General features: G+C 47.2%; 1 protein-coding gene across 3 annotated transcripts in view; it reads right to left on the bottom strand.

Annotated features, from left to right (window-relative positions):
* ADGRF5 (adhesion G protein-coupled receptor F5) overlaps nt 1-6,211 on the bottom strand; it is a 47,567-nt gene extending 41,356 nt beyond the window's left edge. The window contains exon 1 of one of the 3 annotated variants that reach the window (XM_055810832.1): nt 5,782-6,211. The gene's annotated coding sequence lies outside the window, so the exon portion shown is untranslated. Of the gene's footprint in view, nt 1-2,662; nt 2,799-5,781 lie in introns of those variants that run through there. The other 2 variants (XM_005239187.3, XM_055810831.1) reach the window with 2 other exon arrangements.
* Nucleotides 6,212-24,836: the final 18,625 nt, after the last annotated feature.

Here is a 24,836-nt window from a genome sequence, read left to right as displayed (position 1 = left end):
ACATTAGATATGATATCAAGACAAAGTATCATCAACACAGAAGGGACTAGTTTGTTTTACTAATGTTTAGAAGTCTTCAAGGAATATTAAACTTCAGAGAGATGCTTGGCCTTGTTCAAAATAACACCACACTCCAGATTTAGGCCAGGGATGATCCTGCCTTATGAGCACCTGTGGTGCATGTTGGGCTCACATGGCATAAAAACTGCACCAATGCAAACACAACTTGTTCCTGAGGGAGGCTGGCTCATGAGATCTATCATGGAGATGAATTGACAAGTGACATTTCTCAGGCCCCAGGGTGCCTTCAGAGAGCTTAAACAAGCACCTGCCATGAGATGTAGGGCTGAAGTCTATTTCTACGCTGTTTTTCTTAGAGACCTAGTCAACAGTTAGCCGGCTCGCTGTCTCGGCCAGCACCAAGATTCACAGAAATGATTCAAAGAACAGTTTGGGCCAGGGGCTGTTCCCAGTGAGCATCACAGCCTAAGCTGCCTTGTTTTAGAGGGAAAAGGAGAGTTCAAGCATATGGAGGTGAGCTGTGCCCTGACAGATGTCCTCAGGGCTGGGGAACAACTCCAGCCTTTCATGCTGCACTGTTGCTGTTGCATGTGTTTCTCCTAATCTGAGCACAGCATAAGGTAAGATGCACATTTTAAGATCAGGAATATTTTTCAGGTCCTCTGCCCTCGATGGGATGAGGTTGGTGCCTAACTTTCGTGGCATCTCCCATGGCAAATCTTCAGAGGCATTTGTGTTTGTCTCTACTGACTGTAACAGGCAATCTAAGACTCATTTCAGTAGGAATCTCCTCTGCTTCAACACCCTCAAAAGCATCTGCACTTACGTTAGGGACAAGCTGCCAGATAGATTGGGCATTCACTGAGTGATCACATCACTGCTATGATGCTGAAACAGTGCTGGAGCCACCATTGCAGGGCTGTTCAGTAATAAGACACTTAGGAAAAGAGCAAGCAAATTTTGAGATTTGTATTAATAGCACAGAACACCTCCCCTATGAGGACAGGCTGAGAGTTGGGGTTCAGCCTGGAGAAGACTCCGAGGAGACTTTGTTGCAGCCTGCCAGTACCTAGAAGGGGCCGACAAGAAAGCTGCAGAGGGACTTTTTACAAGGGAAGGTAGTGATAGGACAAGGGGAAATGGTTTTAAACTAAAGAAGGGTAGATTTATATTAGATATAAGGAAGAAATCTTTTGGTGTGAGGGTAGCAAGGCACTGGCCCAGGCTGCCCAGAGCAGCTGTGGATGCCCCATCCCTGGCAGTGCTCAAGGCCAGGCTGGACGGGGCTGGGGGCAGCCTGGGCTGGGGGGAGGGGTCCCTGCCCGTGGCAGGGGGTGGGAAGAAGATGGTCTTTAAGGTCCCTTCCAGCCCAAATAATTCTGTGACTCTATGATTCTAACATCTTGCGTGTCCTTACTGAGACAAGGGCCAGTGGTTATGAGCAGCAATTGGACTTTTTAAGCCATGGGCTTGAAACAGGCTGGATAGCAGACAAAGGAAGGAAGTGCCATCAGTCCTGTTTCACAGCCCGAGAGACCTGAGGCATGCACTTGCTCATCCGGGATCTCAGCCATAGGATCGGCGGAGCCAGGCTTTAGGGACCCCATGCAGGAATTTAAAGGTTGTCTCCCTCATAAAGGAAGAGTAAACTAATTTCAGGAGTAAGGGGCATGCTGTGAGCAGCCTGTCGTAAGGCACGTAGGGACAGCTTTGGAATGAAGATGGTTTTTACACACTCAGCCTGATGGTTGTCGAGGGCCAAGCCTGTGGACACAGGAGCAAGCCCAAGCAGGAACTCTAGTAGAGCTTTTCCTCTGTGCACAAACAATTGGGGGAAGCTCTGCTGTTTTGAGGAATTTCCGAGGACAGTAAATTACATACTAGATCACAGCTCTATTATGTTTTTGGGGAAGGCATTTGGAAATGGATGCTTCATATTAAGAAATAAAGGGGGAATATACACAGCTCTGCTAATCGTGAGCATCCTCAAACCCGGCCTGCCATGGCATTTTCTCTCCTGTTGAGGCAGGTTTCAGCAGAGCCTGGGTTGACATCAGCCAGCCATGTAAGCAGACCCTTGTTACCCCTGTGCTTCGGTTCCCTGCTGCCCCACAAGGATGGCGTTAGCTGTCCCTACTTCACAGGGTGTTCAGAGACAACCTGGGCAGGAATAACTCATCAGTGCTCATACTAACAACCTGGTAAAGAGACAGCTGTAGAAATACCTAGAAGGCAAATGAAACACAGCTCTCCTCCCAGCCAGAAGGAAGGTTTTCAGTGCCAGGAGCGGTCAATTTTAGGTGACCTTTGAGTTCTTCCTAAAGCAAATACTACTTTGTGTAAATCAGCTGATTGAGATGACACAAGGGAGTGAAAGGGTTTTTCCTAGGCTGGGAAAAAAACTTCTGTTTATTCAAAAGCGGTCCATTAGAAGGTGTCTAAAAGGTGGGCTAGATACCTTGCTGTGTTGGGTCGACCCTGGTCTGCAGCTGAGCACCTGCACAGCGACTCACTCCCCACCTGACAGCAGGATGGGGTAGAGAATTAGAAGAGGAAAAAGTGAGAAAACTAGTAAGTTTAAATAAATACAGATTAGTAAGTGAAAGAGGAAACAACAAACAAGCAATGTGAAGGCGATCACTCACCACCTCCCACAAGCAGATGGATGCCCAGAAAGTCTCTAAGCAATGGCCACCTTGGAAGATAATCCTGCCCCTGGTTTTTATTTGCTGAACTTGATGTTATATGGTTTGAAATATCCTTCTTGTGAATTTGAGTCAGCTTTCCCAGCTGTAACCCCTCCCACCCTCCAGCCCACGCCCTACAGAGGCAGGGTGGGAAAAAGAGAAAGCCTTGATGCTGCGGCAAGCACTGCTGAGCAATAGCCAAAACACCGATGTGCTATAATCAACCCTGATTTCGCCACAAATCCAAAACACAGCACCTTATGGGCTGTTATGAAGACAGTTAACTCCATCCCAGCCAGACCCAGCACACCCATCTTGTTTGGCTTGCTCAGATGGGAGTTATGATGGAGAGAGGAGGGCTTTGGGGCTGAATTCATTACAGGCTTCCACAGGGATAAACTGAAGTTTGGAGAAAAGAAATGGGCTGGATACAGAGATGGTAGATTAAGGTTACAACATCCGTGTCAGGTCATGGAATGGTTGTCAGAGTGAAACCTCCCTTACTGGCCGTCACCGTAAGCAGACAAGCCTTCAGAACAGACCGCAAATACAGTAAAAAATGCCTTAACAGTCCACAGTGCAGCATTATAACATGCAAATATGGTACTGTAATTACCAGACAACCTGCTACAGTGACTTAGCTGCTCTGCAGGTGCTGCTCTTTCCTGCAAAATACATGGAATGGATCATTCCTCTGTCAGAGAGAAACAAGCCATTGCAAATCACCTTTTGCAAGCTCTTTCCCATGCTCCCTGCTCCTGCACATCCACCTTGTGCCTTCCATCTCCCCTGCATTCCTAATACAACCTCCCCAGCCCACTGTAGGGCCACCATCAGAGCCCCCCAGTGTCTGCCTTCACCTAGCACTGGCTCAGTCCTCGGGCAGGATGCTGCTGAGCACAGATAAGGGGGACAAGCTGCTGCTGGATCAGATTAGCTGATGGATGGTAACTGCCCATAGGCAGGTTGAGCGATGTGTGAGATCATTTGTGAAATAAACTCTGCATCATCACGTAATTACAGTGGATCAGCTCACGAATGGCAATTGGAGCCTCCTTTGAGATCATGGTCCTAAGAAACTGTTCCGTGGAAAACTGGAAATGGTTTTCTGAAAGGAGTTCGGTTTAACGGTAGATTCATCCCATTTGGTCTTAAAAAGTCATGATTCTTACTCAAGGTTGAGATTAATTCCAGCAGCAAATCGTTTCAGTTTCAAGTGTAAGCACCTTTCATTTACCAGGTGCAAATTTGGCCCCAAAACAAACGATGCCTTCATGGATGATACAGTCCACACCCATGCTTGCCCACTGTAAGCCCTTGTTTCTTCTGGCAAACCAAATTGCAGCCATGAACGGTGGCAGCAGCAGGGAGGCTTTCTTGATCAAAATGAATGGGTTAAAAAAGGAACTCTAGTAAAGGCTCCACTGGTCTTTTGTGTTTTAACAATGAGAGGAAGCTCTGCCTAGTTTGAGGAATTTCCCACGTCTCCAATTCAGACTTTGGAAAACTGCTTTATTAAGCCTGTCTGAGAGGTGTTAAAAAAATAAAAATAATCAAGGAGATTAGGATAAAGTTATCTTCCCAGAGCCTACTTATGTTCTGTTTGCTTGTTTTTTAAGCCTGGATCACCAGAGGCAAACTCAGAGGAATCTAGGGAAGTTAAATAATGATGAATGTCAAATACTCCCACTGGATCCCTGCTGAGCTGAGCTGTTACTGAGTTCAGTCAGGTGTCACCACTACACAGATGCTTAAGATGCGCCCCTAAATTTCCTTATGCACCACTTCATTCTGCAATGTTGCTAGACATCACAAGAAAGATGAAGTGACAGAAATAGATGAGGAATTTTCTGGGTGAGAGGAAGGTCTATGGGTTGAGAAATGCCATTTTTACTGTGCAACAGCAAGTGATGGGGCAAGGAGAAATGGAACCTCAGGCTTTCAAATTCCCAACACCCTTTCCCTTGCTATTCCCTTGCCTGTTACAAGCTCATTGCCTCCCATAAAACTGTCACTGAAAGCGAGAGTCACAGCATTCAAACGATGACATCTTTCTTCCCCAAAGCTGGAAGCTCCTTATGGAGGTAGGTGCGCATCACTTCCCCACTGACAGGGAGTGAGCAGCAAGGTTGTACAAGGTCACTACGCAGCTGTGTTTTTTCTGAATCACAATCATTTAAGCAACCAGTCGATACTGGTGCACCAGAGATGTTTGGATGGAGCAGGACTTTTGGGGTTATAGACATCAATGGAGTTGAAAGCATCAGAAAGCACCTGTGCATCCCCCCCTGACATTGAGCACTGCCAACAGCACACCAGCACTCAAACACAGCACCGTAAAACTGTCTTTTATTTAAGCAGCTCAAAGCACAGGTAGAAAATAATGGAAAGATAAGTGTGACACTCAAAGACAGTAAGTACACAGCAGTGTCTCAGCCTGTGGCCATGGATGCCCCAAGTCCCCCTCCCCTGTCAGCAAGCATCACCTAATATGAAACTGAAAGGAGATGCAACAGATTGCTCTTCAAAGAAACAAACCCACCATTTCACGCAGCTGACAACATTACAGTCCCTGTTATCTATATTGCAAATCCCAGCCAGTGTGAGCATAAAACAAAGTGAAAAAAATCCAAATGCTGTTGCAGTTGATCTGATGTTTTTCTGAAACTCTGCAGCATGCCTCAGGAGGTGATAAATGCAGTCCAGACTAGCACAGTATTTCTCTGCACGTCCCTCTTCACCCCGCACTTCCACTCGATTGCTCATAGCCTCTATTAAAACGCACTAGCCAAGTTAACAGACAGCACTTTGTCAGAAGCTTGAATGGTTTAATTCATACCCTGAAAAGCCAAAAGCGTCCTACAGAAAACTGTCAACTAATCACCACAAAAAAAACCATGGGCTGATTGCAGTTCTCCCAGTAGAAATCTGCGGCAGGTTTGCCAGTCATGCAAAACTTGCACTGCAATGTCAGAATCTGGCCCTGCAAATTCCTTTAAGTCAACTTCACCTTCCCCAAATTGTCCAACCACACAAGGAGACCGATGCTACATTTTGCACACGTCTTCCATACCTGTAAGACAACGAGTGCTGGTCGTGACCGAGTTTCTTCCAAACTTGTCCTCCTGTGCTGGGAAGGTAAATTCCCATCCAAGTGTCAACTTCTGCTTTAGTCTCTGCCCTTTGTTTTCCCAGGAGCTGGAGACACACCTGCTTTTCCGTGCAGGCTGTTGGTTGTTGGGTTCGGTGTTTGTTTTTTGTTTTGCTTTTCTTTTTGGAACAAATTAAACAGCCTGCGAGCAGTTCTCAGTCAGCGAGAGAGAGAGCACCTTTTGGCTTGTGGTGATTTAATCAAGCAAAGCCCGTGACCTCCCTTTCCTGCGATCAGTGGGAACCGATCCCTTCTCCACCAGCAACGGGGTGGGGTTGCAGCTAAAAAACACAAGCCTGAAAGCACGGTGCTGGATGGGCAGGGCAGATCTTCCTTCTCCGTTTGTTGTGTCAGAGAACACGGTGATTCCTGCGGGTCCAAAACACGGAGATGACCTCTGGCCAGGAAGGAACCTAGGAAATATTTTCTAAGTGATTTCCTGCCGTGGGGGGGAAAGTGGATGCAAGGGACACATGGGCGGGGGTGCTAACAGCTGCTGGGGAGTGTCATTTCAAGATGAGGGAAACACTTTTTTGGCCATCAGGGCTGTGGAAGTAAAAGAAATTGCTTCTTTTTTGTGTTGGTTTTTTTTTTTTTTGTTAGGGTACACTGTTGTAAGAGCCTCCATTGGCACTATACACAGTGACCTGGGGTGTAAGTTGTGCGAGTGCTTCTCAGACTTTCAGCTATGGTGCCTTTCATGGTAACAGGTGCTGAGATACCTGCAAACGAATATAGGAGAGCCTTTCCACACCGAGCTCATGTTCAGTGGCACCCCAGCAGTGCAGCTGTGGCACAAGGGCTCCTTGTCAAGGTGCAGAAGAAATCAGGTTCATGCATCCAGATGGATGGCTACCTGTGGAATGGGCCCCTAGCTGTGCTGTGCAGGTTCTTCTGCCTCACACTGGGGCCTCCATAGTGGGATTTTCATGCACTAGCCAAAAGACTGCACCCCAGGAAGGTGGGGATGGTTCCCCAAGGCTCAGTCCTGGTTATCCTGATAAACTGAAGGACACCTTCTTGCTTTTGTCTCTCCTGGCTTTATACCATCTCTGATGTTCTTGCAAGATAACACACTACAGCACCATGGCCCAACATCAAGCCACCAGATGGCACAGGGCATGTGCCATCTGTGATGAGTATTGCATTCTGGAGGTATCAGCTTCTTCTTGACTCTGGAAGTAGCTGAGAACAACTGGTCTCCCTCTGTTTCAGGGTCTAAGTGGGGTGTATCTGAACCATCTTTCTAAGGATGTCTTAAGATGAAAAATTGTATACAGGACTCCAGAATCTAGAGATAATAACATCCTTCTTTCTGGACACAAGACAAATTTATTTCAGTAAGCTGGTAACTTCACACAGGATCTTTTTAGTTGATCTGGTTCATGCTATAAAAGCAAGAAGGGACATCTGGACATTTCCCTGCTGAATACACCTCACCCACATGCTCACTGACATAAAAAGAGAGAAAGGAAGAGACAGAGAGGGAGTCCCTGGGCTGTGTACCCCATCTTTACATGCTTTCAATTAGTGAGTGTGATTCATATTTCCTTATATTTAACAGCAGCCTCTATACCTAAGAACAGTCATTTCATTTCAGTGAGCTTTTTAGTTTCGTTTCCTTTTGTGTGGCTAGTGGTGAAGTTTTATACCTATTAAACTAATTCTGCTGGCTGGGATGAGTAAAATATGAAGGTTGGGACATCTAGGAAAGAAAAAATTGCTACGATACTTTAATTAGAGTGACAGAATTATTATTTCTTTAAAGTAGATAATCCAAGTGATAATTTTTTTAATTACATAGGAAGTGCTCATAGTATGTTTATTGCTCAGTCTTGTTTGCCTGATTTTTCTTCCCATTGCAGTTTGCTGGTGGGTTTGGTGGTGGGAGGAGGATGGTTTCCACCCCCACGGTAGTTTCCAAGGTTTCAGAAATGTTCCTGTTCAAGATAAGTTCTTTGAGAGCATCTTCAAGAAAGCCTGGGGCAGATCTTGCTGTCACTTCTGGGAACTGGAGAGAAATAGTTACTCTAGAGAACAGTTAGATAAATACCTAAAACAGTTCAGAAGGAAGTATCTAAATTGGCTCAGACCAGAGATGCTTATTCTCTCTAGTGACTCACGGGAGCCTTGAAGTAGCTCAGGAGCAGGTGTTTACACTGCTGGCATTTCCAGGGAAGTGAGATGAACACAACTCTTTGTGGAAAGACCTTGCTGCAGTCAATGTGTCATTATGTTATGCAAAATGGAATGGCTCTTTGGACTCCAAGATAAGAGCTGACAGGCATGGGTCAGCAACAGCACCATCCAACAACAGTTTGATCTGCCAGAGTGTAGGCTGCTGCTTAGGCTGGACATACAAATTTTGAAGGGAACGAGGAAAGCCTGAACTTTTGGTGTTTGAGCAGGCATGAGTAAATGTAAGCTATGCCAAGGTATGGATTAATCTGTTTTCGAGATTGGGAAACGATCCCAGGACCTCTGAAGAGTCCTATGATCTCTTTTCTTATATCCTGTGCTCTGTCTTTGCATAGTAAAGCTTAATCCGTTCTTACAGCACTGAGCACTGTGGGGCTCTGAAGTTGGTTGGGGCATCTCAGTACAACTATATCCAATATAGACCATTAAATGCCACAGGTCACTACAAGGATGATATAGCAAGTATGTCACAAGCTGTACTGTCATCAAGGAGTGTCATGACCAAGCGAGCTGCAACTCTTCAATGTGCATGGGGACAGTAAAGGGATATTTTGGTTGTCCCGGTGACCCTGGCAGAAAGCGAGGAATTAACCTTTGCTCATACCGGGGACAGCAAATCCTGTGTCGCTTCGCTCTAATGTGCTGAGAAGGAAGGAAGTAATGAAATGTCTCATTATACATCTGGCTTGCACAATATATTTAGAACTGATAGTGGGGCTGAAGGCTGCACGGTTTTGTACCAAAAGAAGCAACATGCTCTGAACTGCCCCACTGCAGCCAGTGGTCAACTGAAACTATCTGTATGAATAAGGTCCCTGAAGATTACATTTTTCCTGAAGTGCCAGGAATTCATTGCAGTGATAGAACGATTAATCTGGGTATTTGGAGTAACGCTGCCATTGCCCAGCTGTATGGGCTTCTTTTACGTTTAAGTGACTTGGGTTTATAATGCGGGGGGGGGGGGGGGGGGGGGGGTAGGTTAATTACCACACTTGTATGAATTTTGTCATAGGAGAATGATGACTACAGTTACGTGTAATTATAATTATATGTTATTTACATTATAATTCCATATACATATAACATATTAAAAAAGCACAAAATGCTAAATGGCTTTTTAATCTTCCAGAGAAAAGCACAGAACAAAGCAAATGTGGGAAAATGAAGCTGAAAAAATCTGAATTAAAAGCAAAGGTCTATATTATTAAAAATATCAGCAATCAACCATATATGCAAACTTCCATGCAATTCATTAATACTTGACACCTTCATATCACAGCTGGGTGCTTTCCTATATGAGTTCTTTCATTTTTCTTCATTATTGGTTTTATTGGCTTAGATAGACGCAACTATCTGACATCCCTAATACAGGACCTGCTCTTCCAGTCTTTAGGCTTGCTGGAGCTCTGTTATTATTAAATTAGGGATCTGGGTGCTTCAGCGGACTGTGGTCTTAACAATGCGTTTTGTCTGGGGTTATATAAAGCTTCATGTGCTAAAATCAGTATTGACGATAGGCAACCAAGAGCCTTCACAATTGATAGGAAATCTCAATGCAGAAACCCAGGCCAGGGTAGGGCCTTCTGCAGAATGATGGAGAACTCATTGAGCTCTTGTGAAAACCAATAAAGGAAGTGGAAAACGCCTGTAACGAGTAGCCTTTGTGTTCATGCGATTGTTGGATTTCCCCTAACAGAAAACATGTAGTAATTCCTCCAGGGATTTTGGAGTCCCTGCTCACAAAGGGCAACCCACCCATCCCTTTCTGAAACTTCAGGCAGCTTCCTTTGGTTTAGCTGGGCCTTGTTGAAAATGGACAGCTCCAGACAATGTCCTGTTTTCCCGTCCTTTCTTCTGACAATGGACAATGAAGGGAATGCTTTTTGATGGTGCATTACCCAACAGAAGTGATCACCTGATGGGTTTGGGTGTGGAGAGCTCTGCAGAGCTGCAGTTTACATGACATGGGGCTTGAGGATTCCGTACAATGCAGTGTGCTGTGAATTTCCCACTCATTATTGTAATTACAAAAGTTGTTAATAGAAGTAATACTAACGACACAGAGGAGCCCAGCAGTCAGGAGGATACCTTTATGTGGAAGGTGTACAGACCCAGAGGTCCTGGTCCCAACAGCAGGACGAATAGCAGCTAAAAAACATGTAGTTGTGACACTTAGGGACATGATTTAGCGGTGGACTTGGCAATGCTGGGTTAACGGTTGGACTTGATGATCTTAAAGGCCTTTTCCAACCTAAACAATTCTAAGATTGCATAAAGATACACAAATGGGACAGGACAGGGACACAGGAATGGCCATGGTCCTGGCATTTCAAAGAGACAAGCTAGGACAATGCTTAGGCTAGACATGTGCAAGAGCAGACAGCAGCCGAAGGAGATGGTAGAATGTTGTCGTCATCCAGGTGGTGCCATCAGCAGTGACATGGCCTGGACCCAGGTGGGGTTGGGGGGAAGGGGTTTTCTCCTGGAGCTGGAATCAAGCAGAACCTGCAGGATTTAGGCAGGGCGTGAATGGGAGCTTTTGAAGAGTTAAAGCTCCAGTAGTGCAGAGACTTCGGCATGGGAGTGACCTCATGCACATGAAGAATCCCACTGGGATTGCTTTCAGGGCCAAGACCTTTCTTTTGAAGTCTGGTCAATGTGGCATGTAGTCCAGTATGGTGGGGAAGTTGATGTGTTAGTTTATGGTCAAAAAAATGGTATTCCTCTAAGGCAAACGGGAGAGGGTAGGGAAAGAGCTCGAGGAGCATTTTGTCTCATCTTGGCCCCATGACAGGCACAAAAGTGGGGAGGAAGACTATATGTATACTGCCTTTTCTTATGTTCTTATGCTCCTTTCACTTACCCTAGTTAGTACTCAATTTATGAGAGAGAGGAAGCTTTACACAGACAGGCATTAGGATAATAAACTTGCCCAAGAAGATATGGATTTAAAATCCTTGCTCTGACAGCAAACATCATATATGATACCACACTACAATACCTTGGGCAGGTCCTCAAAAGTGTTTACCATGCTTATGAAGGTAAAGAAGAAGGGATCTGTTATCTGTGAGAGGCTCCAAGATGAAAGAATGTGGGCTGTGCAACCACTACTAATTCACATTGAACATGTGCTGGCTGAAGTACATGTCAGTGAGTTGCATATATATTTAGTTCATGGATTTGCATAACCTTTCTGGTGAAAAGTCCTTTTGACCCAGTCAGAACATATTTATGCACCATGGTGGTTACTGGTAAAGAGCATTCTGGTCATACAGCTGCTTCCCAGTCATCTTTCTGCCCTAGATGTCCATCAGCTCACCACAAATCCAAAGCGGACATGAGACAGCAGAGGTCTGATCCCTCCATGAGAGCTGTGGAGTCACCACATGGATGACTAGAGGTAATTGAGCCCAAAGAAAGGCAAATACAAAAAGGATTTATGAATTCCAGCTTGCAGAGAGTCCATATACCTATATACAGCCCATTCATTCAGCAAGCCATTTCCTCTTTCGCATAGAAAATAACTAGCCAAAACAGAAACTTCTGGCTATACAGAAACCTTCATATTTGACAAAATTCCTGGTGAAAGGCACTTTGCTTGTGTTAATTCCTTCCCTGACAACTTTTAGATTGACCACACAGTTTCTCTGAAGGACAGAGATACTGTCATCTCTTGTAATCTGATTTTTTTTGTCAGACCAACGACCCCGTTGAGCCAGACAGGAGACCTGTGAGTTGACTGATGGTATTAAGAAGGGAGGGAGAGTACAGAAATGAGTTGGGGGGCACTGTGAAGAGGTCTGTTGGAAATATAGGAGAGAGCTGGGAACAGAGGCATAGAGAGGACACAGAACGACAGCAAGGTCTAGGGCAGGTGTGGTGGCCTGAATATTGTTATGGTGAGTATTACGGGGAATATGGTGGAACTACACAATGTTGCAGCAGGAGGTGCTGGATATGAATCTGGGGAAAGAATTCATTACTTCTGTGGTTCCTAAGACAGCTTTATCTTTTTACAATTCTATGCCAAGCAGGTGGGAGGTTGCTGAAGAGTCCCAAATGTTCCTGCACCCTGAGGACTCTGAAGAAAGCAGCCTAGGGCAGTGTGCTGGGTGTGAGACACAGCCATAAGCCTTGAGCCAGAGCAGTGGGGAAAGGCACTCTGGGTCCAGTGGAGGGGCATTTAAGCAGGCTTTTGTTGGGGTTACTGGAAGGGGAGAGGCAGTTCACCTGAATTCATGCCTAACGGAGACTTCCTTGTTTGCTTATAGCCCTGTGAAATGGGGAAACTCTGCCCTGTGGCAGCGTTAAGGGTGCAGTTTGTTTTCTGGATAGAGTGGAAGGAATCTGGCACAATTTAGTTACTTATGAGGGGAATGCTGACAAATGCCACCACCACCACCACCACCCTGTGAAGAGCATCCCCCTCTTATTCACCACCTGGTAGAATTTTTGCACTATCACATTCTTGTGATGGTTGATTAAACTTCCCCCAAGTGCCTTTGCTTTGTGCCTGATCCACCAGCCCATTAGTGGCTTTTTACTCAGGACAGATGGGCCATAAGGAACCAAATTGTCTTGTAGGTTGGGATCACCAGCAAATATCCCAAATTCTGGATAACATGTTACCCTGAACCTTCAAGTGCTTTCTGTTGGCATGGAATCCTCCAGCACAGCTCCTGGATGACTTTCAATAGCATGTTTCCAAGGACTGACAAATTCCCAGGAAAACAAATGGAAAGACAACTGCTGAGGGACCTAAGACCTGGCTCACAACTGCCTGGGTGGATGCTTAACCCACACAGCAAGGAGAGACCTGGTGCCAGGGAGCAGAAGAAGCTGGCTGCTCTGCATGGCAGGAGCTGAGAGCTGGCAGAGCAGTGCCCTCATTGATGGGCATGGTCCCACAGCACCTGAACAAGGAAAGCAGAGAAGGTCTGGTGACAGTGACTAGGTTCAACCACTGTCCCATCCCCAAATGAGCTCTTAGCAAAGATGCAGGTCCAAGGTGAATCCAGGAGGCCACGTCAGCAAGTCAGTGTTGGGAACAGCAAGGCACAAGGCTGAGCACACAGGGATGCACAACGTGGCTCGGCCAAGGACCAAGGGCAAAACTTAAATGTAGCTCCTGGGTGAAGGCAGGGTTCCCAGTGAAGCGTCTCCCAGCCTGTTCTCACAACTTAGCTGTCATCCCAGCGGTCTGACCCCTGGTTACACAGATGCACCCTTGCAGAGCTGACCTTGGCTAAACGCAAGCAAAACTCAAAGAGAAGAGGAAAGAGCCTGCAAAGCCTGTTGGTGTTCTCAGGGTCATGACGCTTGCCCTTAGACATCTGAATCTGAATTGGGAATTACTGCTGGGAGCATTTCAGTGTGCAAAGATGCAATTGTACTGCAAAACTCAAAGATGCCTAGAGCAAACGTGAAGAAAGAGGCAGCACCTCACTTCTGAGCACCTGCTCCTACCATAATACTTTCCCTCAGTTCGGTGTCCAGGCTTGCCATTACACATAGGGAGGACCTCTTGCCTTGGGGCTCAGATCCAGCTGAAGCAAGAGTGAAATGCTGTAGAACAGGGTGGTATTGGAATACTAAATGTCTTACGCCTTGCTAGATATGGGATTCTTCTCTGAGCATCCTCACTTAGAGGGTTTTCCTTGGGTTAGGGTCCTTGGTTGCGATAATGGCTTCAGTTTGCTTTCTGTGTTGAAAAAGAAAGAAAAAAAAGGAGAAAGGCTAATAGAGAAAGACAGATCTGGGTAGCCAAAACAAATAATTTCTTTGCAAGGAAAACCCCTCAGTGTTAGAGGCCAAAGCAGTAGATGCCAAAGGGGTCAAATGCCAGACACAACCTTGATGTGCAACTCGGCTCCCCAGATATGAGACCAAAGTGTGAGTTTTGTTTGGCCCCTGTGCTCTCTCGTTTGCTAGTGCCAAAAATGCTTCTGTGGTATGCAGTCGTACTGGTCTGATCCCTTAGGCTGAGCTTGCCACCCATGCAGAGCTCATGCAGGTGTTGCTGAGCAACTGCAAATTGAACCTGAAAGGGTCTGGGTGAGATAAGCGTAGTGGCACGGCCTCGTTCACATCTCTTGGACATGCTGAGGCTGCATCGCATTGGTATCGCTGAAGTAAAACAGGTGCGGGTAGAAGGTGCTGTGTCTACTAACAGTTTTTGTTGGAAAGTCCCTGTGTTTCTCCAAGTAGACAACTCCCTAGCCAGAACTGGGCACCTGTAAGGATGTGAGTACTTAACTGCCACATCAGGTGCCAAGTTCGGTGTCCCTTATCAATATCCCTCTTAAATACTCTGAAAGTCCCAGTAAGCCACTGCCTCAGCCTATCGACATCTCTGTCTGCTCAGTACATACTTGCGTAGATCCATGTTCAGCTTTGCAGGTTTGTGAGAGTCCTTTCCCAAGGAGCTCAGCCTGGGCCAGGTCCAGACATCATATAGATAGGAAGGTATTTATGAGGATTACAGGCTGTCCCTAGCCAAGCCAAAGATCTTGGGCTGTGTGTGCATTTTATGATTTCTTCCAGACTTGTTTTCTCCCCATAGCCTTTCAGATCTCACCTCTAGAAATGACTGGAACACCTGTGGGACTGTGGCCCAGTTCTGATCACCTGCAGAACAGAACCAGAGAAAAAACTCTTGCTGGACATCCCAAAACCCCTTCAAGAGAGCAAGGGAAATGTAGGACAGGGCAATATCAAACTATCAAATTAATGCATCCTGAAAATGCTGTTTATGGATTTAAAAGGTTGGTTTGTTTATTAACCAGCACACCTGGCCCTTTTATTACTGCAGCACAAAGGCGGTTCTTTCTTCATGGTTAGCACAAAAATGGAGAATTATCAACAGTGGACTGTGTACATGAAAATAAACCTGGTCTTAGGTTAGGGTGTGCATTCAGCAAGCTCAGCTGACGTGGGGCACGGGTTTGACCTTCTTGCTGGTCCCAGCTGAACAGAGAGGACAGCAAACACTCGGCTTGAATTTCCTCTCACACCAGTTTTGCACCATTATTTTACTAGCACTAGTGTAAATCATCCATTTGCAAGGGTGGATGGAGGGGAGGACCGGACCTGTGGACTGGCAGGTGGAATCCCTTCTCTGGGACTCTTCCTCCTCAAGACCCAGATCACGGAACATGCTGATCCTTATGGAAGGGCTGATCCATCACAGGCTCTCCCCCAGTCCATTTCTTGGAGTGCCCAACCTGCCTGAGGGGCTGGGGAATGGAGGATGAAGATAGCTGAGACCAGAGGTGGTTGAAAGCTGGAATTTCCCTCCAGCTGAAATCACGTACTGTAAAACATATATCCTGCTCTGGGACCTTAAACAAGAAGCTTTAATAGGGTCTCTAAGAGAAGGAATTATAGGGAAAAGTATTTTGAAAGAAACAAAATACCTTCTTTTATTTTTCTGATAAATGATACTGGGATTGAAAGAGAGGCTTATCCATGGGCACTTGAGCACTGGGAGAAAATTGTCCTGGGCCAAGGGGCTGAGAGCCTTCCACCAGGTGCAGAAGTAGTTCTTGTTGCTTGTTGAGTATCCCAGGTGTGCAAGATGTGGTTTCCAGGTATCTAAGATGCCTTGGCTCCCTAGCAGGGGTCTGAGACACCCTAGGACCCTCAGCATGGGAGAGCTCTGCTGGGCAGAGTTTTCCCTGGAGATATCACTGATGGTGGCTAGGGCTCACCAGCAGTGAGAAAGGAGGCTGACTTCTACAACACATACCCCTGTCAGTGTTTCATCCATAGTTTTGAGGAGTCAGACTCATTTCCACAAGGCTTCATTTGCGACAAAATAGCATTTCTCAGTTAAAACAAAAAAACAAAAAAACAAGATGACCCACAAGCTTTCAGCACTGGCTTTTCTCCTTGGTCCCATCCACACACAAGGCTGATCCAGAGCAAACCTTTTACCTTTGCCTGGGTCAGTTGTACATTTCCTGCAATTATTGTTTGCCTGCTATCCTTCCTGTTACGAAAGGGAAGCTGGCAAGATAAATTTTTTGAGACTAGTCTACACTTGAAAGCACTGGCCCTTATCCTAACCCCAGCAAGGAATGCAGAAGGACATGTGCTGTCACCCAGCACACCTTGGAGGGGTCTCCCAGGGGGTGGGACAGTGCTGCTGGCAGCAGGTGAAAGAGATGCAGCATAGGGGGAATTTGTTGAATGGATATGGCATCATCCCCTGTTTTCTCTCCTTTCCCCAGATCCCTTGTGCAGCAGCTGGCTCAGCACGCTGCTGGCTCATCCAAATCCACTGTCCTCATGCTCCCAGCACTGTGAGGCAGAGGACAATACGACATAGCGCTGCTGATACACGTAATGGGCTGCTGGTGAGTAGGCACGACCTTGGGAGCTGCGTGGGTAAGCGTCTCGAGCATGGACTTCATTAAATGCATCCCTCTGGCCCTGTAATTGCATGGGGCTTGTGCTCCTGGCATAGATGGGTGGGCTGTGGTCACTGTGGGACCCCTCTTCACTGATGCTGCCTGTCCCAAAAGTAAAGCATCACTCTTCCTCCCACTAGCCAGCACAGGCAAGAGCTGCTCGCTGCTGGCAGGTTTTAGTCCTGCCAAGGAGTGCACACTGCTACCCACCCACACTTATACATTTATTCACATCCAGCTTCAAGAGGCCATGGGACAACACTGGTCTGTGTACACATGGCCACAATGTCCATTCCCATGGCCAAAAAGCAAGGTCAGATGGGACAGGCACCAGTCTCCAGTGCTTTCTGGGAAGAGCACCTTTTGGCTTCTTCTGATTTAAAGCTTTAAAGTTGGTCAGATGCTCCCTGTGGAGCATAGCCCAGCTTTCACACCGGTTCTGCTTAAAAACACACATTGATCTCACTCAAAACACCAGCAAATCTGACCAGCCGGAGTTGCGTGCTCATGGGGCTGTAGGTTGCAGATCGTCCAGTTCAGACTACAAAGGATGCTCGGAGGATGTCTCTAAGAGGCCTCAGATGAGCAAATGCTGACTGTCTTATCTTAGGTAAACGGGTGATCCTTTCTGATAAGCAGGCATGATAGAGGCAGGAAGGAGAACGTGAGGTATGGTTGTCTACCAGCATTGCTTAGCTGGGTGAGAAGATAAATCTTGTCTTTTTATGTGGCTGGAAGAGCCAGGGAAGCCTTTCATCCAGCCTGCTCATTTTAAAGGGAAGTGCTTCTGAGAATGCAATATTTACCTAGTACTAATCACAGTCTTTGCCAAGTATTGAAAAAGAAAGGTTTTGCTGTAGTTGGCTGGTGATAGCTTGTCTGTCCACTTTTATGTTAGAATTCCTACAGAAATCCTGAGAGTTTTGTACCAGACTCAAAATTTGCCCAGGCAACTCCAGTCAGCCTTTGGGCTCCTTTCTGATTGGGGAAACGAGGACACGGAGCACTAAGCTATCAGCAATATGCAAAGTCTTTGAGGGACGTAGCTCTTCCAAATAGCAGAATCACTGCCCAGTTCTTCCTGGATCCCCTTCCCAAGTTTAAGATAAACTTTTTGCTGGCACAAAGCTCCAGCAGGACTCCATGGCATGCTACAGCCAAGCTGCCCTAGCAGTTTGCCCCTGCTGTAACTGCCTGCCTCCTCCCCTTCCTTCACTCTTGGCAGATGCCCTGATTCAGCTCACTGAGCCAGTGGGAAACCTCATGGATGTTTGCTGGGCTGGTTTGCGGCCAGCATAGCGGTATGAAGCAAAGCAGCTGATGGAGGAACTGGCTGAACACTTGTGGTGCCACAAGGCAAAGGACAAGGAGTGGACACAGCTAAGAGCATGAGGGGAAGAGATGATCAGCTCTGTTCAAGCCCTCATATATCACATAGACGAGAGGAAAAAATGCCAAGTGAACTCACCCATAGAAATTTTCCTGTTTGAGCAGTTTCAGTAGCAAATTTGTATCTTCCTTAATTAAATATTTTATTTAGAAAGGAATTTTGTGCAGTTCTACCAAGAATTCCTTGGTTTATGCAGACAAGCAAGAGGTTTGCACAGACACTTCTCATGTGACCTCAGGCACAGCAGCAATGACTTTCTTCACTTGTAAAGGACAAATCCTTTTAAATCAGTTCATTGCTCCCCTTTGGAACTATGCAATTCCATTTTGCTCCCTGAGCAAATGAAAAAAACACTCTGTGCTGTCCAAAGGACTGCTTTGTACTGCAAATGAATTTCCCTTCAAGGACTCTCTAAATCCCTGTGCACATGAGAAGTATTAAGGGAATTAATGAACATCTTGTTCATGCTAGTCTTCCAGCGGTGCTTGCTCCCTGCTACCCAGAGCTGCTCTGTTTGCCCCATGCTTTTTCCAGACATCAAGCAGCAGCTCCGGCTGGGCCTCATCCTGCTCCATGGCCATAGCTCTTAGGGAGCTGTGGCTGGGTCAGTGCAGCTTTTCTGGTCCCACAGTGAGCAGAAACTGGAGCTTGCCTGGTGCTCTGCAAGTCCATGAGAACCTTTGGGCACAGAGGGACCCCAGGGACAGACAAGGTCCTCGTGGGAGTCACGCAAGCTGGCCTGTGTTTATACAGCATCATACAAAATACAGCAGCACAGCTGCACATGGCCCTTGGTGTTTAGGGAGTGAGGTTCTCATTAATTTTATTAGTGCAGCAGCTTTTTTGCATTCAAGAGCTAAAATTCCCTGTTCTCTCACAGGGAGAGTGAGTTCCCCCGGGCTTTAGGGTAGCCACCAGTTAATAGGATTTAACAGGTACACACCAGAGGTGGGCTCAAATGTGGGAGCTCACTTAGAGACCACTCATCTGGAGTCCCCCCAGCCAGAGACCTGCGAGAAGGAAACCAAACTGGGCACTGCTTCTCCGGTGCATTGGCAAAGGATGAATCAGTTGATTTTACAAACAGTGTTTTTTCAAAGGAAGAAAAGAAAATGATAACAGGAAGATAATAAGTAACACAGGATGCCTAATCACTTCTGCAAAGCTTGATGATAACTTATCTCAGCGTCCCCAGGGAGGCAACTGTGAGATCAAAAGCTCTTGAAGTGAGAAGGTGCATTTCTAGTGCAAGGAACTGTGCAGGTCCCTGAAGCCTCACAGCGTCGCGGTGTGTGGTGGCTGGAGGGCCTGAGCAAGCCGCATGGGAGGGGATGGCAGATGCAACACAGCCAAAATCTGCAGGGTCTGCCCCTAGAGAGAGGTGTGTGGAGAAAGCAACTCCTGTGAGTAGTTACACATCAGTGAGGGGCAATTTTGCTGCTCACTCTGACCCCCCAGCTGGCAGCTGGAGATGGGCTTGGTCCAGCATGTTTGTTCCAGTCTACTTGAAACAATCCTTGGTATTTATGGCTGATTCAGAGCCAAAAGTATGTCCAACATCCAGTCAGCTGGCTTTTCTCTGAGATAAACAAATCAAATCAACCTTTAATTGAATCCCCTTCTGCCGAGACAAACTGGAGCTCAAGCACTGGGATTTCCTTGGATTGTTCCCACTGGTGAAACTTTTGGCCAGTTTTGCTCTTGCGTCTGGCACTTCTTAATGACTTCATATAGAGCTGTATGCAAATTGGCGTAATGAACTGGGGATGCTTTCAGCTGGGCGAGGGCAAGGCAGAGCATCAAGCCATCAGTGCAGTGTGTTCAGGCTCTGACACCAGTCAAAGGTAGCAGGCCAGGCAGCTAGTGCCAGCAGCTACTGTAGATATGGCACTTCGTGGATTAGGCTGCTTTTTCCACCATCCCACCATGCTTAGTCACTCTTGTGTAATGCAAATTGCCCTGTGAAAAAACTTCAGAGCAAGGAGCCCCTGAACCTTGGGAAGCTTCTGCTCCACAGGGAGCTCAGTCCTCCATGTGAGTGCTGTGTGCCTCCATCAGTGGATGGTGGGGAGCAGATAGATGCCCCCAGCAGCCCCCCACACCCATAGGGATATGAACCCCTGGGGTAATGCTGGGCAGCTGGGACAGGGCTATGTCAGCACTGGCCAGAGGCCTTCAAAGGCACCTCCCTAGGTCTGATTTCTCCCCTACCAAAATGGCTGGTGTAGGTTTGCTGCAGGTCTGGAAGTGCTGGCCAGGTTCAATCAAGAGTCCAGGTCCTTAAGCAAATTGAGGTGATGAAGCAGGTTAGGCTGAAAAGTCAGCCTGCAGGTCAAGGTCGGGGTCAGGGTCAAGGTCAGGCTTAGGCACAGCCCAGCGGTCACCAGACAAGTCCCTATGGGTGAGGCAGGTCCAAACGATGGGGAACAGTCCTCAGCTGTGCCATCTCCAGGCTGGCAGCCAAACCACTAAAGGGGATGCACTGAGGATGCTGCCAGTACCTAATTTCCAGGCAGGGGAGATGCGTCCATAGCAGCAGCCCACCATCACCACAGCCAGGCTGAGACCACCCCTCCGTCATCTTCCTCCCAAGCTGGTAGGTTGCTTTGGATGAGAACTCAGGCTCAGAAGAAGCCTTTCGCAGCAATGAGGTGCAGATGCTATGCAGGACGGCAGGTATGGGTAAAATATTCACAAACCAACACTTTTACCCAACTGTGTCGACTCTTGCAGCTCCGGCCTTTCGCAGCAATGAGCCTTCACTCACCACGTACGGCCCTTCCTAAGTCACAAGTCCCACAGAAACCTTGTGCTCTTCCTCCCTCCTTTAAAAGGTGACAAGAAGGAGCAACACGTTCCTTTCTGTGGTGACAAAGGACCACTCGTGGTCACTCGGACTGCCTTGGCTGCTCCCCATCCTGTGGACAGCCTGCCACCTTGTGTTGAAAGCTGAGGACTATCAAGGTGGGTTTGCTCGGGGCACTGAAAATGCCTCAGGCTTCACTTCTTTGGCTTGCATTTAGGACTCCTAAAGCCCAGAAGAAATGGAAAGGAGCTTGAGAAGCTCAGCTCTGTGGGGGATTCAGGGGATGCAACAGAAATAGCCTCAGTGTCCCCAGCCCTGACTTTGGTGGTACAGTTGCTTTTGGGTAGGTCATTGCATGGCATTTCTCTCCCCAAGCAAGGGAGATCATCTCCTGGGTCCACAGCAGCTATTTTGGACTGTCCTGCTACAGTGGAAGATTTTGATCCATTCAGGCTGATGCCATACAGTGGCATTCCCTGCAATTGGACATGACCTTTCTTGCCCTTGAGCCTGGCCCGTAATTTGCAGCACCCATACTAAAAAGCCCATGGAAGCTCCATTGCTTTGCTTCGCTAAAGGCCTCAAGCATCATTGAAGCGCTCATGGGTGCTAGAGACAGAGATATGGGCTCCAGGTACAACGTATGGGACATCAGCGTCCACTGAGTGGTGGCTGGAGGCCAGGCCATATGTTCAGGGCACCTCGCACAGTCCTAAATACCTGTGGGAACCAAGGGCTTCAGGTCCTTACACACCTCAGGGGCTGCATCTCAAACTAGACCCTGCTCATCTTCCACTTGTCTCCTTTTACTTTCTCAGTCTTAACGAGCATAAAGTGTTCATTAGAGAGGATAATGTTTATAGGGTGTAAGATTCTTTCACAGATCATTTTTTCATTTTTCTAAATGCTCCTAAGAGTGTGACAAATTCTTCTCATAAATCCTATTAGTGGTTAATGAACCCAGAGGGAGATGTGCCATCATCTTGCTGAGCTCTGCTGTAGCTTTCTGCAGAGGTACTCTTTTATTTCTCCTATCTTTCATGGTTTCTTTCATATTTTTCTTTTTTTCACCATCAGCCTTTCCACCCTCCTTATGCCATTTTCCTCCCTTCCCTGTTCTTGCTGCAAGCGGCATCATGTGCCACATATACCTCATCCATGGGACTGGCAAACAGCAAACATGAGGTTCAGATCCTATGCAGGACGGCAGGTATGGGTAAAATATTCACAAACCAACTCTTTTACCCAACTGTGTCGACTCTTGCAGCTCCAGCCAAGGGGTGATGGCAGCTGGTTTAGCCATGATGCAGCAGGCAGGGAAGGACTGAGCTGGAAAATGGTGATGGGCCAGAGCCAGCTTAGAAATGGAGAAAAACATCATTTTGTCCTCCTGGTTTTGGACTTCGCTTCCTACACAGACCTGATTCCTCTTATCCTTGCACAGGCAAAGAGCTGCCCAGCTGAGGAAGGCCGGGTTCTGAGTTACTGACTCACAAGCAATGGTTGGCTTCTGAGATACCTATGTGCTTACCCAGCGGGTGGTGACTCCACCAGGCACAACACAGCGCTCAGCACTGGCATGGACAAAGTTTTTTGGGACTAAGTGGAAGTACCATCTGCTTCCTGAAATGTGTTGGATGTCACATGGCATGTCTGTGTCACGGTTGTAACCCACTGGGGTCACAGCGAGATGGTGCAATTCTGCCTCGTGAGCGACTGCAGTCTGAGCAAGGCAAAGTTGTGCTGCTTTTTCTAAGGTGGCCTTCCCTTTCTTTCTCCTATGGCCAGGCCAGCTGAGAATCAGTCTGCAGGATTAGGTCTCCGTGTACACCCAGATAAACCGAAGGAGAGCTCAACAGCAATGGTTTTTCCTTCTCAGCAGCAAGCTGTGGACACAGTCTGGCAGTGTGGCACCCATTGAATTCTGGCTACAGATTGAAGTCTCTTGACAGCTCGGCTGGAGAATGACTTACAGGTTTGTTTACTTGCTGGGGCTCCAACTGATGTTCGGCATAGGCCAAGCTGAGTCAAATTTTCGCGTTTTGCTATATATGGCTCGTGCACATCAGGCATGAGGAAACATGCTAAAGCCGCAGAGACTCAGCCATGTGTGCACTCCTTGGTTTCCTTGTTCCTGCATACCTGTGCCGGCTGAGATGGAAGGTAAGGTGATGGCAGACCCTTTTGTCGGTTCAAGGTTGAACTGCTGACCTGCTTATCCAAGTGTAAGAAGATTAAAACATCTTCTAAAGAAGGTCTGAAATCCTTGCTTTTCCAGTAAACAAGCAAGTAAGTGTTTACTGGCCTGCTGTGAAACCCAGCCAAGAAATTGTGCTGAGTGCTAGCAACACTGAAAAATGACCCCACGTCCTCATAGCAGCAGGTCCTTGAATAAGATGAGGAACAAGTAAAAGGCAACTTTCCAATTACTTTAACATGCATAAAAAATCAGGTTGTGCCTGGTCATGGCTTTGTGGTCTTTCAGTGGAATTGCTATTTGGTGCTGCCTTGCTCTTGCATCTTTATTGCTTATTTAAAATGTGCCTCTGCTTGGACTGGAGTTTTGTAATAGTGGCACTTTGGGCTTCCACATCTATTGCCTCCGAAAACATCACATTAAAACTTGTTCAGCTGTACAAATCCCAGCCCTGCAGACAGAATTCAAAACATCGCTGGCGCCTGCCTGGGTTCCCTGTAAAGCACTGACAAAGCTGACCCCAGATCTGCAGTAATGATCACATCCCCGCGACTGTACCCCTGTCACCACGTGCTATGAAAGCACCCTTCTGGCTTCTGCTCCGGGTCAGTAACATCGGCACACACCAGATCTGCTCCACCACTGAACTGCATTGACCTCCGCTCCTCCACCAAAATGTATTTACCTCTAGCCTAGAGCACAGCATTAAATGACTAAATATTTTACTGCCTACAGGAGCTGGGAATGATACTGCTCTCAGGAGGGGCTGGGCTGCACAGGTATTGTGATAATTAGGTTTAACCGATGTCCTGCTCCCTACTCTAGTGGTACCCAGAACTGCTGGGGGTTATGTGACAAGTGTCTCCTGTCCCAGCTTTGTCCTGCTGTGTGGTGACAGGTGCTCCTCTTTTGCTAGATTTGCTTCATTGTCACTATATAATATCCCTGAAAAGAGGGGGAAAACTCTTTTTTCAGCCCTCGACCACAACCAATAAGATGGCCAGGGAGCCATCCTGTCAAAATTTCCCTCAAACCCCCTAAAATGGGAATCAGAACAGAGCAACTTTCTTCCACCACCTTCCATCTTCTACCCCCACACGCCTTCCCACAGTTCTTGTACTGAGAATCACTGAGAGCGAACCCAACTTAGTAGCACACTTTCTTACACCAAATAGTGGCTTACACACCAAAAGAGTTCCCATGGAGGAGCTACCTGCCACCACCACCTGGCTACAACAGCTGTGAGCTCCCCTGAAGTCTTATGGATGCACATGGTTCCCCACTAGTGTACAGTAGGTAATGGTCTTGGGTTTTTATTGAGGTAGAGGGAGCTGCAAGTGAATTGTGGCTTTTTTCCTTTTGGTTAGAGTTGTAGAAGGCTGTTTCCCAAGTTCAGACCTATCCAAGTGTGGGAAGAGTCACTCTTGGAGGTAAATGGACATATTCTCAAGTCCTGTGTGGAGATCCAGGGAGCTGAGCTCGTGGTTGTGTGTTCAGGTGCTGAGGGATCAAGAAGCATCAAAACTTGTTGAGCTGAGCCCCGCACAGGTTTGCTGGTGTTGGCACCAAGGAACCACGGTGGCTGGTGGTGGCCCTGGACAGCTGATGAGCTATTGGCCCAGAGCAGCCTCTGAATGACTGGGCGACCTGTGGACCCTGTACTGATGGGCAGCAGAGCAGGACCTCGACAAGCTCAGGGATGGGAGGTCAAATCAGCCCTGCAGAGAATCTAAAGGCCAACCCAAACCTAGTCTGTGAGACCAGACAGGTGGCACTGGCTAAAACTTGGCCACTTCTCTGGGTCAAGGACCAAGAATGTGGTCAATCCCATCTAGGTTTTCTTTCTCATCCCTCTCCTGTCTGGACTTTTGTTTTCCCACAATCTCTGGTTTTCCCCTTGTAAAAGGCTTCTGCCTTTCCCTTCAGCAGTCCTGTAGGATGGAGCCGGACCCACGCAGAAGTGTTGAATGTTGC

The sequence above is a fragment of the Falco peregrinus genome, chromosome 7 (genome assembly GCF_023634155.1).
Source record: "Falco peregrinus isolate bFalPer1 chromosome 7, bFalPer1.pri, whole genome shotgun sequence".
In the NCBI taxonomy this organism is placed as follows: Eukaryota; Metazoa; Chordata; class Aves; order Falconiformes; family Falconidae; genus Falco; species Falco peregrinus.
Note: the sequence above shows the minus strand (reverse complement) of the source record. Positions and strands in the feature narration are given on the sequence as shown.